The sequence below is a fragment of the Melanerpes formicivorus genome, unplaced genomic scaffold (genome assembly GCF_026170545.1).
Source record: "Melanerpes formicivorus ecotype bairdi unplaced genomic scaffold, bMelFor1.0.p_v2 SCAF_96, whole genome shotgun sequence".
Lineage (NCBI taxonomy): Eukaryota > Metazoa > Chordata > Aves > Piciformes > Picidae > Melanerpes > Melanerpes formicivorus.
This window is the reverse complement of record NW_027142448.1, coordinates 266,720-283,650: the sequence shown is the minus strand read 5'-3', so window position 1 is coordinate 283,650 and position 16,931 is coordinate 266,720. Positions and strand designations below refer to the sequence as shown.

At 52.1% G+C, this 16,931-nt stretch overlaps 1 protein-coding gene across 1 annotated transcript in view; it reads left to right on the top strand.

Annotated features, from left to right (window-relative positions):
• Positions 1–7,278: 7,278 nt before the first annotated feature.
• Positions 7,279–16,931, top strand: part of KPNA1 (karyopherin subunit alpha 1) — a 76,567-nt gene continuing 66,914 nt past the window's right edge. Inside the window, exon 1 of the mRNA XM_068166060.1 lies at positions 7,279–7,357. The gene's annotated coding sequence lies outside the window, so the exon portion shown is untranslated. The remainder of the gene's footprint in view (positions 7,358–16,931) is intronic.

The following is a 16,931-nucleotide window of genomic DNA, read 5'->3' as shown; positions in this document are numbered from 1 at the left end:
TGTATTAGCACCCTGCTGTTCTCTGGTGCCTGCAGGTTTGCCCTTTACACCTCAACACACACCATTTTGTGGTTTCTTGTGATGGAATGGTCACTGTGCCCCTGGCTTCCATTGTCACCATCTCTGGGAGCTGAAGCAGACAGCAGTGGTGGGTTTCTGACCTGCCTGGGCAGGAGAGGGCAGAAAGAGAGAGGGAATGGCCCAGAGTTGAGCAGTTGGGCAGATCTTCCTGCCCTCTTCCCAGTGACTCCCAGAAGACATCCCAGCTCCAGCCCCTTCACTGCACATCACAAGGGTCCTCCCAGCCACCAGGAGAAATCCTGATTGGTGATTTTGCTTCTCCTTGGTGGGTGCTCACCCCACCTGACTGCAAAGGCACCTCTTGTGACCCTGCCATCATGCATGACCACTTCTCACCACCTCAGAAACACACCACAACATGTTTTGGCTGTGGCAGTGGCAGCTCTGACATCCTAAATCTTGATGATCTTGTTGCTTGGCTTTATCTTTCTCTTTCCCTATCTGCAAGGCTGACTTTCCTCTTTGGCAACAGCACAGACAACTGTGTTTTCATGTCCAGGGCTGAACAAAATGCCAGCAGGTGACAACCAAGGCTTGCTGTTGCCAATTGTAATTTAGTTGTGCTAAATATGGTGAGCAGTCAGGCTCTGTGGCCTTTTTTAGGAAGGGCTGGATTATCAGGATACCATTTTCTGCCTTCCCTTTGCACTGGGGACAACAGGGCCCAGTGGCAACACACCTAAACCCAAACTCCACACAATCACAACATGAGCTGTTTAGTCCATCCACTTCCACCACTCACTTTCCCACTTCAGGGTCACTGTTCAGCCTTCCCTGCTGTTGTTGTCTTTTTAGACTGTGTTTAAAAATATTCTGCTTGCCTGCATCACTTCCATGTGAAGTGAAAAATTATGTTCAGAATTCTGTATTCACAGTTCTGGGCTAAACTTCCTTTGGCTGAATTATGCTTCTGAAATACTTAGCACTTGAGAAGTAGCTGTTGTCAGAACTGAACCTACCTTCTGTCTTAATTTTAACAGCACCTGATCACAGAATCATAGAATCAATAAGGTGGGAAAAGAACTCAGAGATCAAGTCCAACCTGTCACCCAGCACCTCATGACTAACTAAACCATGGCACCAAGTGCCACAGCCAATCCCCTCTTGAACACCTCCAGGAACAACTCCACCACCTCCCTGGGCAGCACATTCCAATGGTGAATGACTCTCTCTGTGAAGAACTTTCTCCTCACCTTGAGCCTAAACCTCCCCTGGCACAGCTTGAGACTGTGTCCTCTTGTTCTGGTGCTGGTTGCCTGGGAGAAGAGACCAATCCCCACCTGGCTACAACCTCCCTTCAGGGAGTTGGAGACAGCAAGAAGGTCTCCCCTGAGCCTCCTCTTCTCCAGGCTAAGCAACCCCAGCTCCCTCAGCCTCTCCACACAGGGCTGTGCTCCAGACCCCTCCCCAGCCTCATTGCCCTTCTCTGGACACATTCAAGTCTCTCAATGTTCCTTGTATATTGAGGGGCCCAGAACTGGACACAGGACTCAAGGTGTGGCCTAACCAGTGCTGAGTACAGGGCACAATGACCTCCCTGCTCCTGCTGGCCACACTCTTCCTGATGCAGGGCAGGATGCCATTAGCCTTCTTGGCCACCTGGGCACACTGCTGGCTCATCTTCAGCCTGCTATCAACCAGTACCCCCAGGTCCCTTTCTGCCTGGCTGATGTCAGCCTCATTTCAGATCTCCATGTTTCTAGACAGTCTGAAATCTGGTGGTTCTTTTTATTGTGTTGCTCAGTGATGACACAGACCTGCCCTGGGCCTGCCTCACTCTACTCAGTGCTCTGTCTCACAGCCTCACACAACACAAGCCCCTAAATTGTACAAATCCTTGCTTGAAGGTGATGGCTGTACTCATCTGTGGTGGCCTTTTAGGGTGAGGTATGACAAGATGTGCAGAATGAACACAGGTCAACATGCCTGAAAATGTGTATGCAATGAAGAGAAGGAAGCAGAAGAGCAAAAGTGATGGGAAATGGTAACTCATCCCTGCACCTGCAGCACACTGTTGTGTTAGCTCAGCTGCACCTGAAATCAGATTCTAGGCAAAACCAGAACTTGCAGATCTCTTCCTCCATCCCTACCTGTGCACATTTGATAGGAATTATCTCAGGAATGCCAGACAATACCAGATGTGTATCATAGTATCACAGTATCATAGCATCACTCAGGGTTGGAAGGGACCACAAGGATCATCTAGTTCCAACCCCCCTGCCATGGGCAGGGACACCCCACACTACATCAGCCTGGCCACAGCCTCAGCCAGCCTGGCCTTAAACACCTCCAGGGACAGGGCCCCAACCACCTCCCTGGACAACCCATTGCAGGGCTTCACCACTCTCATGGGGAAGAACTTCCTCCTCACCTCCAGCCTCAATCTCCCCACCTCCAGCTTCATTCCATTCCCCCTAGTCCTATCACTCCCTGAGATCCTGAGCAGTCCCTCCCCAGCCTTCCTGGAGCCCCCTTCAGATACTGGAAGGCCACAATGAGGTCACCTGGGAGCCTTCTCTTCTCCAGACTGAACAGCCCCAACTCCTTCAGTCTGTCCTCACAGGAGAGGTGCTCCAGCCCTCTGCTCATCCTCCTGGCCCTTCTCTGGACACCTTCCAGCACCTCCACATCCCTCTTGCAATAGGGGCTCCAGAACTGGAGGCAGTACTCCAGGTGGGGTCTCAGCAGGGCTGAGCAGAGGGGGAGAATCACCTCCCTTGCCCTGCTGGCCACACTTCTCCTGATGCAGCCCAGGCTCTGATTGGCTTTCTGGGCTGCAAGTGCACACTGAGAGCTCCTGGTGAGCTTCTCCTCCCCCAGCACCCCCAAGGCTCTCTCCTCAGGGCTGCTTTCCAGCCAGTCCCTGCCCAGCCTGCATTTGTGCCTGGGATTGCCTCCACCCAGCTGGAGGACCCTGCCCTTGGTCTTGTTGAACCTTATGAGGTTGGCTTGTGCCCACCTCTCCAGCCTGTCCAGGTCCCTCTGGATGGATCCCTTCCCTCCAGCTGTCTGCTGCACCACACAGCTTGGTGTCATCAGCAAACCTGCTGAGGGTGCACTCAATGCCACTGTCCATGGCACCCACAAAGATGTTGAACAAGCCTGGTCCCAGGACTGATCCCTGAGGGACTCTGCTTGTCCCTGGCCTCCCCTGGGACATGGACCCATGGACAGCCACTCTTTGGGTGCAGCCATCAAGCCAGTTCCTTACCCATCTAGTGGTCACCCATCACACCCATGTGTCACCAGCCTGGAGACCAGGATGTGGTGTGGGACAGTGTGGAAGGCTTTGCTCAGCTCCAGGCAAACGACATCAGCTGCTCTCCCCTCGTCTATTAATTTTGTCACCTGCTCATAGAAGGCCACCAGGTTGGTCAGGCAGGATTTGCTCTTGGCAAAGCCATGCTGACTGTTCCCAATCACCTCTTCACTGTAGCTGCAGTACAGATGCGCTTACTGGTAGGGTATGAAAGAGAAGTGTGAGAGAAAGCTGCTGCCTGTCTGCTTTAACCTCTTCCCTCAATTCTATGGGCAGATATGCTATGCTATAAAGGAACCCTATGAAATATACCCACTGGGTATACCCAGTGTGTACTCACTGGGTAAAAACTGGCTGACTGGCCTGGCCCAGAAAGCAGTACTGAATGCTGGTAAATCCACTTGGTGGCTGGCCATAAGTGCTGCCACTTCTCTTTAACCTTTATCAATGGTCTGGGCCAGGGGATCAAGGGGTTCAAGTGCTCCCTCAGTAAATTTGCAGATGTCACTAAGTTGGGAGAGAATGTTGACCTGCTTGAGGGTAGGAATGCTCTGCCTCTGTCCCTCTGTCCAGAGGGACCTGGACAGGCTGGACTGATGAGCCAAGGCCAATGATATGAAATTCAACAAGGACAAGTGCTGGATTCTGCACTCAGGTCACAGCAGCCCTGTAAACACACCAGGCTTGGGGAAGAGTGTCTGGAAAGCTGCCCAGCAGAGAAAGACCCTTGGGTGTTGATCAATAACTGGCTGAAGGTGAGGCACCATGTGCCCAGGTGGCCAAGAAGAGCAACAGCATCAGGCCTGTATCAGGAATAGTGTGACCAGCAGCACCAGGGAAGTCATTTTTCTCCCTGAACTCAGCACTGGTGAGGCCAAATCTTGAGTACTGGATTCAGTTTCAGGCCCCTCACTACAGGAGAGACACTGAGGTGCTGGAGTGTGTCCTGAAAAAGGCAACAGATCTGGTGAAGGGTCTGGAAACAGTAAGGAGCACCTGAGGAAACTGGGGTTGTATAGCCTGGAGAAATGGAGGCTGGGACCTTCTCACTCTCTTTAAGTCCCTGAAAGGAGGTTGGAGGAAGGTGGGTGTTGGTCTCTTTTCCCTAGTAACAAGTGATAGGACAAGAGGAAATGGGCTCAAGTTGCCCCAGGAAATGTTTAGGTCGACTATTAGAGGAAAGTTCCCTGAACAGGCTCCACAGGGAGGTGGTTGAATCCCCACCCTGGAGGTGTTTCAAAGAGGAAAAGCTATGGTGCTGTGAAGCCTGGTTTAGCACCAGACTTAGTGTAGAATGGTTAAGCTCAATGACCAGCCAACAGGGATTTAGGAAGGGCAGGTCCTGCCTCTCCAACCTGACCTCTTTCTATGATCAGGTGACTGTCTGGTGGATGTGGGGAGGCTGTGGATGTGGTCTGCCTGGACTTCAGCAAGGCCTTTGACACCATCCCCCACAGCAAACGGCTGGCTAAGCTGTCAGCTCGTGGCTTGGACCATTACACTCTGTGCTGGGTTAGGAACTGGCTGGAGGGCCGGGCCCAGAGAGTGGTAGTGAACGGTGCCACATCCAGCTGGCAGCCAGTCACCAGTGGTGTCCCCCAGGGATCAGTGCTGGGCCCTGTCCTCTTCAACATCTTCATCGATAATCTGGATGAAGGGGTAGAGTCAGTCATCAGCAAGTTTGCAGATGACACAAAGTTAGGAGCAGATGTTGGTCAGTTAGAGGGTAGAAAGGCTCTGCAGAGGGACCTCGACCGACTGGACAGATGGGCAGAGGCCAACAGGATGGCATTCAACAAGTCCAAGTGCCAGGGGCTGTACTTTGGCTACGGCAATCCCATGCAGTGCTACAGGCTGGGGTCAGAGTGGCTGAGAGCTCCCAAACAGAGAGGGACCTGGGGGTGCTGATTGACAGCTGCCTGAACATGAGCCAGCAGCGTGCCCAGGTGGCCAGAAGGGCCAATAACATCCTGGCCTGCATTAGGAATAGTGTGGCCAGCAGGAGCAGGGAGGTCATTGTGCCCTGTGCTCTGCTTTGGTTAGGCCACACCTTGAGTCCTGTGTCCAGTTCTGGGCCCCTCAGTTTAAGAAGGACATCGAAACACTTGAGCGTGTCCAGAGAAGGGCAACAAGGCTGGGGAGAGGCCTTGAGCACAGCCCTGTGAGGAGAGGCTGAGGGAGCTGGGGTTGCTTAGCCTGGAGAAGAGAAGGCTCAGGGGTGACCTCATTGCCCTCTACAACTACCTGAAGGGAGGTTGTAGCCAGGAAGGGGTTGGTCTCTTCTCCCAGGCAACCAGCACCAGAACAAGAGGGCACAGTCTCAAGCTGTGCCAGGGGAGATTTAGACTCGAGGTGAGGAGGAAGTTCTTCACAGAGAGAGTCATTCGCCATTGGAATGTGCTGCCCAGGGAGGTGGTGGAGTCCCCATCCCTGCAGGTGTTCAAGGGGAGATTGGATGTGGCACTTGGTGCCATGGGCTAGTCATGGGGTCTGTGTTGATAGGTTGGACTCGATGATCCTCGAGGTCCTTTCCAACCTAAGTGATACTGTGACCTCAAAGGTCTTTTCCAACCAAAACAATTCTATGATTTGATTCTGTTGTGGCTTTTCCTGCTAGCTATACAGCCAGTACTGCTGCTGTACCTACTTTCACCACTCTGCTGTGTTCAGTCTTAACTCCTGTACTATCTATTGCCAGTGAAACTGAGAAATGACATCTCTTTTCACCTGTGCTCCTCAGCATGCACAGAAGGTGCTGAGCTTCACTTGCAGTGACATGGGTCACACAGAATTGCAGAAGTGGAGGGGTTGGAAGGGAACTCTGCAGATCATCTAGTCCAAAGCCCTGCTAGAGCAAGGTCATCCATAGCAAAACACACAGGAACATGCCCAGATGGGTTGGGAATGCCTCCAGAGAGGGAGACTCCACAACTTCTCTGGAAAGTCCACTCCAATGCTCTGCCATCCTCCAAGGGAAGACTTTTTTCTTTCTGTTTGTGTATCATAGTCTCACAGTATCAGTCAGGGTTGGAAGGGACCACAAGGATCATCCAGTTCCAACCCCCCTGCCATGGGCAGGGACACCCCACACTACATCAGCCTGGCCACAGCCTCAGCCAGCCTGGCCTTAAACACCTCCAGGGACCTCCTCTGCTCCAGTTTGCTCCACAGACTTCCCCTGTCACTGGACACCCCCTGAGAAGTGTCTGGCTCCATCCTCCTGACACTTGTCCTTTAGATATTGACAAGCATAATGAGATCCCCGTCTCCTCCAGGCAAAACAGTCCCAGGTTTCTTAGCCTTTCCTCACAAGGCAGATGTTTCAGTCCCTTCATCACCTTAGTGGCTCTCTGCTGGACTCTCTCCAGTCGTTCCTTGACGGTCTTTTACTGGTGAGCCCAGAGCTAGAGGCAGTATTCCGGGTGCGGCCTGATCAGGGCAGAACAGAAAGCAGCGGCAGCGCTGACAGGCGTCAGGTTACGCAGCAGAGGCCTAGCACCGCCCTGCGCCATCGCCGCCGCCGAGTTCCTGAGGGGCAGCGCCCGGTCGCCATCTCCTCCCTCTCCAGGCCTATGAGACGCCTGCCTGCCTGCCTGCCTGCCTGCCTGCCTGCCTGCCTGCCTGCCTGCCTGCCCTCCCGCTGCAGCCACCCCGGACGCTCCCGGCCGTGGCGCTCCTGGCAGTCGCGGGGGGAGGGGGAAGCCTCTGGCGTCCTGCTGCATGCTGGGAGTTGTAGTCTTCCTGGGGACCGCTGCCTCCCCCCAGCGTTGGCTCTCCTGAGGAGGGCGCTCGCTGCTTGGCGAGAGGCTGCTGCCGCCGCCGCCTCCTCCTCCTCCGCCGGGCGCTCTCGCGGGGCCGGGCCCGACCGGAAGCGTTCTGCCTCCCAGAGGGCCCTGCGGCGCGGAGCGGAAGTGACGCAGCTGGCTGGGGCGCGTGCGCGCTGCCGTCGGCAAGCCAGCGCTGGGCAGGCGGGTACGGAGGGAAGGGTGCGACGGGGCCGGGCCGCTCCGGCAGCAGGTACTGGGGAGGAGGGGAGCCGAGCGGGGAGGATGCCGGCGGGACCGAGCCGCGGGGAGCGGGGGGAGCCTCAGTCTCGGGTCCGCGCCGTAACAAGTCGGCTTTGGGGTGGATAACTGCAGGCGGGCCACCGTGCGCGGGAAGAGGGACAGGTCCCCCACAGAGAGTCAGGGCGGAGGCACGTCGGGCCCGGGATACAATGGGGTGTGAGAGACTTGGGGAGTGCGGCTGGCTGTGGGAGACCCCGCCAGCCCGGCCTGTACGCGTGCAACAGGCGCGGCAGGGGACGGGGCGGGGCCAGCCGGCGCGGCGGGAGCTGCGAGCGGGGGCTGGGGCCGCTCGCGTTCCGCCGGCTCTGCGCCGCCATCCTGGGGAGCGGGAGGAAGCCGCGCTCCCGGGGGGCGAGGCGGCGCCGGGCTGGGCTGAGCTTGCCCCCGCGCTGTCGGTGGGGCGGCGGGGCTCGTGCCCTGGCGGACCGCGGAAGTGCCGCGCTCTGGCTTTGGGAATCCTCCGGGTGGCTGCGGGGAGGTCGGAGAAGTCGGTGCCGCAGGGACGGGCTTTTCCGGTGCCACTGCGTGCCGTGCGACCAGCCGTGCTGTCTTCTGACGGGACGGGGTGTGGGGATCGTTAAGATCTAGGTAATGGTTGGACGGGATGATCTTAAAGCTCTTTTCCAACCGAAAAGGTTACATGAGAGGCGGCGACTCTGCTGGGAGGGAAGGGAAACTTCTTCCTGCGTCTGTCAAACTTGTACGGGTCCCGCCCCCTCCCTGCCCCGCTGATCTTAGCTGCTCTTACAGGAGCTGTGCCTTGTCATAACCTCACACTATCCTAACCGCTGGACGATATCTAATGCAGGGGTTGGAAAGCACCTCTGGAGATCACCTAGTCCACTCACCGTGCAAAGACAGGGTCACCAAGAGCAGGTTGGACAGGAAAACGTCCAGGCAGGTTTTGAAAGTCTCCAGAGAAGGACACTTGCCGGGCAGCCTGGTCCGGTGCTTTGGCAAGGCGTTTTTCCTCACGTTGAAGCGACTGCCTGTACGTGATGAGGGTCTTGCATCTGCTTTATGGCCCTTGCCAATTGTCGTGCCTCCGGAGACCTCAGAAGCAGCAGAAACTCCTCTCCTTCCTGATCTTGAAAGTGGTGTTGCTCCTGCACGGAGTGGTGGGTTTTGAGCTTTGCCTCTTGAGGGCGTTTCATGAAAGGTGAAGCTCCAGGCCAGAAAGATGTGGCCTGAGCTGGGACAGCCCAGAGCTGCTGCTTCTGCAGAATTCCCAACTAGTGCTGAGTGCCTGTGTGTAATCATCTCTTTATCCATCATTCAAGCTGCTGTTTCTCTGGACTTTCTTATTGTTTGTTGGTGCTTTCTTTGTTGTGTAAGGGTGCTGGTGGACAAAAAGCTCAACAAGAGCTCTCAGTGTGCACTTGCAGCCTACAAAGCCAATCAGATCCTGGGCTGCAGCAGGAGAAGTGTGGCCAGCAGGGCAAGGGAGGTGATCCTCCCCCTCTGCTCAGCTCTGCTGAGACCCCACCTGGAGTCCTGCCTCCAGTTCTGGAGCCCCTATTCCAAGAGGGATGTGGAGGTGCTGGAAGGTGTCCAGAGAAGGGCCAGGAGGATGAGCAGAGGGCTGGAGCACCTCTGCTGTGAGGACAGACTGAAGGAGCTGGGGCTGTTCAGTCTGGAGAAGAGAAGGCTCCCAGGTGACCTCATTGTGGCCTTCCAGTATCTGAAGGGGGCTACAGGAAGGCTGGGGAGGGACTGCTCAGGATCTCAGGGAGTGATAGGACTAGGGGGAATGGAATGAAGCTGGAGGTGGGGAGATTCAGGCTGGAGGTGAGGAGGAAGTTCTTCCCCATGAGAGTGGTGAAGCCCTGGAATGGGTTGTCCAGGGAGGTGGTTGAGGCCCTGTCCCTGGAGGTGTTTAAGGCCAGGCTGGCTGAGGCTGTGGCCAGGCTGATGTAGTGTGGGGTGTCCCTGCCCATGGCAGGGGGGTTGGAACTAGATGATCCTTGTGGTCCCTTCCAACCCTGACTGATTCTATGATACTATGATACTATTTTCTGCTCCAAGTACTTAATGCAAGACTTAACAAAGCAGAAGCATTTCCAGATAGCTCTCTGGAAATGGGATCCTCACAAACTGTTCATACTAAAGCTATTATGCATTTAACTGTGGCAATTAATTATTAGAATAGCATAGTTAATACTGTGTAAATTAATAGTTTGAATCAAAGTCATCCTTGGTGTACCTCTCATTGTTTTTATTGTAGCTTCATTATGTTGCTCTCCCTGTGGCATGACATGTGCACCTGCATTGACATGTGAACTTGCTTGTTCAAAACAGGCTTGTTTCTGCTTGAGCTGTGACCTTTTAATTATCCTTCAGACATACCCCAAGGCACAGGGAGAATGAAGAGTTGTAGCTTGAGGCATGGTGACATAAGATGACATGCAAGGTAGAGGTTTTCCTCTTAATTACCTTGTCATAGCCTTTCAAACAGGTGCAGTGGTACTTCACTTGCAAGAGACTTGGGGTCTTTGGAGCTTGAAATCTCACAGAATCTCACAGAAGGGTTAGGGGTTGGAAGGGACTTCAGGAGATCCTCTAGTCCACCCCCACTGCTAGAGCAGGATCACCTGCAGTAAATCAAACAGGAATGCAGCTGGGTGGGTGTTGTGTGACCTCAAGACTGAAACACCTCAACCCCTCTGGGGCAGCTTGGTCCAGTGCTTCAGCACCCTCACAGGAGAGTTTTCCCTATGTTTAAGTGAAACCTCCTGTGTTCAAGTTGGTACCTGTTGCCCCTTGCACTGTCACTGGGAGCCACTGAAAAGGGCCCAGCACCATCCTTCTGATCTCCAGCATTGGTAAGATCTTTCAGTCTTATGCAGGCTAAAGAGCCCCAGGTTCCTCAGCCTCTCCTCCTAAGGGAGATAGTACAGTCCTGTCGTTGTCTTTGTGGCCCTCCATTGGACTCTCTCCAGTAGTTCTGAGTCTCTCTTGAACTGAGGAGCCCAGAACTAGATTCAATATTCCAGGTGGGACCTCAGCAGGGCAGGTTAGAGGAGGAGGAGGAGAAGAACCTCCCCTGACCATTTGGCCACACTCTTCTTGATGCACTTGAGAATGTCATTTGCCACCTTGGCCACAAGGGCACATTACTGGCTCACATTGCTTTCACCTCTGCCTTTAACAGAACAGTCATTGTTACACCTGTCTGATTCCAGCCCTGTACCAGGGTGTTTACCTTTTGCTGTCAGTGTGTCATCTGTTGATTATTACTTTTTTTTCCCCCTGATGCTGCTTTCTGTGTGTTGATGTCTTCAGAGCTCTCTTGTTAATGTGGTCCTGTATACTCAGCTGAGTGCTAGTTCCTAAAGGAGTCACAGTTGAGTCCAGTTAGAAATGGAAAGGCAGCAACAGCCCAGCAGGTTACCTTAGAGAACTAAAAGTGCTACAGGCAGACATTGTAGCAGTTTCTGAAAGGTTCTTTGCAGAGACTTTTAAGTGTAAATGTTTATTTAACCAGATTGTTTGATAGTCTCCTTTCAACTTCAGTGTTTCCATACAGTGCTCTTTTCTTTTCTTCCCCTCTGCTCTAGCCCCCTCTTCCCTTCTGTTGAATAAACTGAAGTGAACAGAATGTATGTTTTGTTTGAGACTGTGCTGTATCTGGGCAGGCTTGCTCTGATAGCTTTTGGGTTGTCCCTCCACAAGATTGTGCACTTCTGATGTTTTGCAAGTCCTGGAGGGGGCAGACTGGGGGTGTTTAACTCATAGCCTTAAGAACAGCAGTAAAGAGGTAGCTAGGTTGGCAAATCTAACCCTGTACAAGAGTAGAGAAGTAGCTAGGTTGGCAAATCTAACCCTGCACAAGAGGTGAGAGGTTAATGGATGCAATACAGTGTCCTCCAGGAAAGATAACCAAAATCCAGTCTGTGTGAGAAAGCACAAAACATGGCATGCTTAAAAAGAAGCAAAAAGGTTCCAGGAATTGAGGTTAGGAGTTCTAATGTAATTGGAAACAGAGAGGGAAATGGAAAAGCAGCATGGAATAGCTGAAGCTAATGCACTCATTTAAATCTTCCTCAGCAGTGTGAGACTTGGTGGGTTGGGAGCAAGTGAAGCAATATAAAAGACATTAAAGAAGTCACTCAGTTCAGCCACTCACAATGTTTCACTCAGCAAGAAGTTTTGGCATGATGTAATGGACAAACAAGTTAGAAGGACTAGACCACTTTTTCTTTCTTTTTAATAAAAGAGTGGAAGCTGAACTGATATGAAAGTTATCCTGCTTCAGACTAAGGAGCTAAAGCCTTATGGAATTCCTGATCAAATGATAATGCTAATGAAAAACACACTGATGTAAATCACAGAGATAAGGGATGTGATAGCAGCTCAGTTGTCTGCTCTGAAGGGAAAAAAAAATCCATCCTTTGCTACAGTTTCTGAGGTCTGTGAAGCAAGCAGCACCCAAAGAGTGGCTGTCCATGGGTCCATGTCCCAGGGGAGGCCAGGGACAAGCAGAGTCCCTCAGGGATCAGTCCTGGGACCAGGCTTGTTCAACATCTTTGTGGGTGCCATGGACAGTGGCATTGAGTGCACCCTCAGCAGGTTTGCTGATGACACCAAGCTGTGTGGTGCAGCAGACAGCTGGAGGGAAGGGATCCATCCAGAGGGACCTGGACAGGCTGGAGAGCAGAGCCCATGGCAAACTCATGACGTTCAACGAGACCAAGGGAAAGGTCCTGCAGCTGGGTCAGGGCAATCCCAAGCACTTATATAGGCTGGGCAGGGACTGGCTGGAAAGCAGCCCTGAGGAGAGAGACTTGGGGGTGCTGGTGGAGGAGAAGCTCAACAGGAGCTCTCAGTGTGCACTTGCAGCCCAGAAAGCCAATCAGCTCCTGGGCTGCATCAGGAGAAGTGTGGCCAGCAGGGCAAGGGAGGTGATTCTCCCCCTCTGCTCAGCTCTGCTGAGACCCCACCTGGAGTACTGCCTCCAGTTCTGGAGCCCCTATTGCAAGAGGGATGTGGAGGTGCTGGAAGGTGTCCAGAGCAGGGCCAGGAGGATGATCAGAGGGCTGGAGCACCTCTGCTGTGAGGACAGACTGAAGGAGTTGGGGCTGTTCAGTCTGGAGAAGAGAAGGCTCCCAGGTGACCTCATTGTGGCCTTCCAGGATCTGAAGGGGGCTCCAGGAAGGCTGGGGAGGGACTGCTCAGGATGTCAGGTAGTGCTAGGACTAGGGGGAATGGAATGAAGCTGGAGGTGGGGAGATTGAGGCTGGAGGTGAGGAGGAAGTTCTTCCCCAGAGAGTGGTGAAGCCCTGGAAGGGGTTGTCCAGGGAGGTGGTTGGGGCCCTGTCCCTGGAGGTGTTTAAGGCCAGGCTGGCTGAGGCTGTGGCCAGGCTGATGTAGTGTGCGTTGTCCCTGCCCATGGCAGGGGGGTTGGAACTAGATGCTCCTTGTGGTCCCTTCCAACCCTGACTGATGCTATGATACTATGATATTAGTTCCAAGAATGTGTGTGGGGGGTTGAAGATACAAAATGCCAGCAGCAGGATGCAGGAGCTGTAGAAATACCTCTGCATTTTAAATTATTTTGAAGAAGCAGAGGAACTCTGGCAAAGGAGCAGAGGTAAGGGTAAATGAAACAGCCACTGCAGACCTCTGCTGAATACAAACTCTGTCGAAAAGTAAGGCTGGAAATTCTGTTATGCCACCTCGTGAATGTTTTGAACCACATTAAATGCTGTGCAGCCTTTATAGTTCATTTGGAGGATGAAAGGTGGAGGTAGACTAAGGCAGATGACAGCAAATTTCCTTTTATCAGAACTAGTTTAAAAGGATGTTAGTAGTGGGAGGGTCTGAAAAAGTGGTAGGACACCATGGTACATTGGGCATTGCATTGTCACTGTTGATCCACTTGTGTAGGACAGGAGTCAGTGGAGTTCAGTGACAGAGAAGAAATTGGGATAAAGTGAATTCTTCCTTGGAACATAATTAATGCCTGGTGTCAAGAGGAGGCAGAATCTAAAAGCACAAGAACCTAAAGAAATAAGACTGCTTCTACAAGACTGGGTTTCTGTAGATATAGAATAGTAGACTCAGTTTTAAGAGTATCTCATAAGACTTAAGATGTAGCTGCTCACCAGCTGCTGAAAGCTTCCTCAGGATCTAATTATTTTTCATTCTTCTGTTTTGATTTCATAGTTCAGACTACTTGCCAGGCTCAGGAGGGATAGAATAGAATAGAATTAACCAGGTTGGAAAAGACCTTTGAGATCATCAAGTCCCAACCTATCACCCAGGCCCCTCAGTTTAGGAAGGAGGTTGACTTGCTGGAGCGTGTCCAGAGAAGGGCAACAAAGCTGGGGAGGGGCTTGGAACACAGCCCTGTGAGGAGAGGCTGAGGGAGCTGGGGTTGCTTAGCCTGGAGAAGAGGAGGCTCAGGGGTGACCTCATAGCTCTCTACAACTACCTGAAGGGAGGCTGTAGACAGGCAGAGTTTGGTCTCTTCTCCCAGGCAGGCAGCACCAGAACAAGAGGGCACAGTCTCAAGCTGTGCCAGGGGAGGTTCAGGCTGGAGGTCAGGAGGAAGTTTTACACAGAGATAATGATTGGCCATTGGAGTGTGCTGCCTGGGGAGGTGGTGGAGTCACTATCCCTCGAGCTGTTCAGGAGGAGACTTGATGGGGTGCTTGGTTGCATGGTTTAGTTGGTTGGGTGGTGTTGGATGTTAGGTTGGACACGATGATCTTGAAGGTCTCTTCCAACCTGGTCTATTCTATTCTATGCTACTCTAGGCTATTCTAGGCTATTAAACCATGGCACCAAGTGCCTCATCCAGGCTCTTCCTAAACACCTCTGGTGATGGTGACTCCACCATCTCCCTGGGCAGCACATTCCAATGGCCAATCTCTCTTGCTGGGAAGAATTTCTTCCTAACATCCAGCCTGAACCTCTCTTGGCACAGTCTGAGACTGTGTCCTCTTGTTCTGGTGCTGCTTGCCTGGGAGAAGAGACCAACCCCCACCTGGCTACAACCTCCCTTCAAGTAGTTGTAGAGAGCAATAAGGTCTCCTCTGAGCTTCCTCTTCTCCAGGCTAAGCAACCCCAGCTCCTGCATTCTGTGAGAAACTAACTGCTCAGCCAGGCACACAGTGTTTAATCTGGTTTTTTTGCAGTCCAGGTATAAAGTTAAGATTGTACAGATGTGTAGGATCTCTCTGTGCAGCTGATTGGAGAAATAAATGCCCTCTGCCTAAATGTCCTTAATGTGTTTCTCTCCAAAAAAGGCATTGCAGGCCTCCCAAATCTCACTGACATTGGTGACACACAAACCACAACTTATGCTTTAAGTCAAGCCACATAATAATGTTGTGAGGAGTGTTAGATTGTTGTAATAGGATGAGAGGAGATCGCCTCAAGTTGCACTGGAGGAGTGTTGGCTGCTGGAATAACTTCACTGAAAGGGTTCTCAAACCCTGAGATAGGCTTCTCAGACAGGTGGTTGAATCCTCCACCTCTGGAAGTGTTTCAAAGATGCAGAGATGTGGTGCTGAGGGACAAAAAAAGGCTTGGATGTGGCACTTGGAGCTGTGGTTTAGTTGTCAGGAGGTGTTGGGTGTCACAGGTTGGACTTGATGATCTCAGAGGTCTTTTCCAACCTGGTTGATTCTGTGATTCAATGACATTGTTTAGCACCAGACTTGGTAGTTAGATGGTGATTGGAATTGATCTTAAAGGTCTTTCTCAGGTGAAATGATTCTGTGGTTCTGTGTTGTGGGGTTTTTTGCCCAAAACAGGAGACTGCCTCTTGAAAAATGCAAGACTCATTTTTATACTGCCACATCAGCACCTCTTTAACTGCCTGTGTGTTCTTGTTTTACCTTATATTATACTGAGAAACGATCAGAGTGGAAAAGAGATAGAATACATAGAATAAACCAGGTTGGAAGAGACTTTCAAGATCATCGTGTCCAACCCATCAACCAATCCAGCACCACCTAAACAACTAACCCATGGCACCAAGCACCCCAGCAAGTCTCCTCCTGAACACCTCTAATGACGGCGACTCCACCACCTTCCCGGGCAGCACATTCCAATGGGCAATCACTCTCTCTGTGTAGAACTTCTTCCTAACATCCAGCCTGAACCTCCCCTGGCACAGCCTGAGACTGTGTCCTCTTGTTCTGGTGCTGGCTGCCTGGGAGAAGAGACCAATCTCTGCCTGGCTACAACCTCCCTTCAGGTAGTTGCAGAGAGCAAGAAGGTCACCCCTGAGCCTCCTCTTCTCCAGGCTAAGCAACCCCAGCTCCCTCAGCCTCTCCTCACAGGGCTGTGTTTCAAACCCCTCTCCAGCTTTCTTGCCCTTCTCTGGACACCTTCCAGCAAGTCAACCTCCTTCCTAAACTGAAGGGCCCAGAACTGGACACAGGACTCAAGGTGTGGCCTAACCAGTGCAGTGTACAGGACAGAATGACCTCCCTGCTCCTGCTGGCCACACTGTTCCTGATGCAGGCCAGGATGCCGTTGGCCTTCTTGGCTGCCTGGGCACATTACTGGCTCACGTTCAGCCTACCATCAATCAGCACCCCCAGGTCTCTCTCTGCCTGGCTGTCTCCAGCCACTCTGACCCCAGCCTGTAGCACTGCATGGGGTTGTTGTGGCCAATGTGCAGAACCTGTCACTTTGATGTGTTAAATCTCATGCCCTTGGACTCTGCCCATCTGTCCATCCTGTCTCAGTGAATGTGCTGTGTGTTGGATTCCAGAGCTTGTGGAAGGAGGAGGGTGCTAGGTGTAAAGGAGCTGGAGGCAGAATGAGTATCATCAAGCTTTGAAGTTCCTGTCGGTTTCAGCCTGATGCAGCCAATACATCTGTTTTACACAGCTCTTAGTCACTGGTGGCTGAAGCTAATGAAACCATTGGAATGGTGATGTGCTGTTATTTTGTGCCTCTGCACAATATCTTCCATAGTGCTGAGTCACAGCAACCAATTCATTTGGTTGTCATTCATTGGGAAGTGTGTGGTAGGCTTGGTTTCAATCCCTCTGAAACTCCCAATCCCAAGCAGCAGTTGCTTGGAACTGCAAAAGCAATTAACATTTTGGTTCATTTGTAAGGTAATTTGTTAGGTTCATGTCTGGGGTATCTTAGTGAGAAGGAATGTTGAGAGGTGTGCTTAAATCACCTGTAGGGCAGGTTACAGTGGGAGAAATGTTAGCATTTATTTGTTTGTTTCTGAAAGTTTTCAGACTACAGAATTAACCAGGCTGGAAAAGACCTCAGAGATCATCAAGTCCAAGCTATCACCCAACACCATCTGATCAACTAAATCATGGCACCAAGTGCCTCATCCAGGCTCTTTTTAAACACTTCCAGTGATGGTGACTCCACCACCTCCCTGGGCAGTTGTTGACTGTTAAAAGATAGGTATGGCTTGGTTTGCCAAGAGGCTTTGTGCTTTGTGGAGTGTTTTTTTTCTGTTGTTGTTGTTGTTTGTGTGTGATATGTGCTGGGCCCTGTGCTCTTTAACATCTTTATTGATGATCTGGATGAGGGCATTG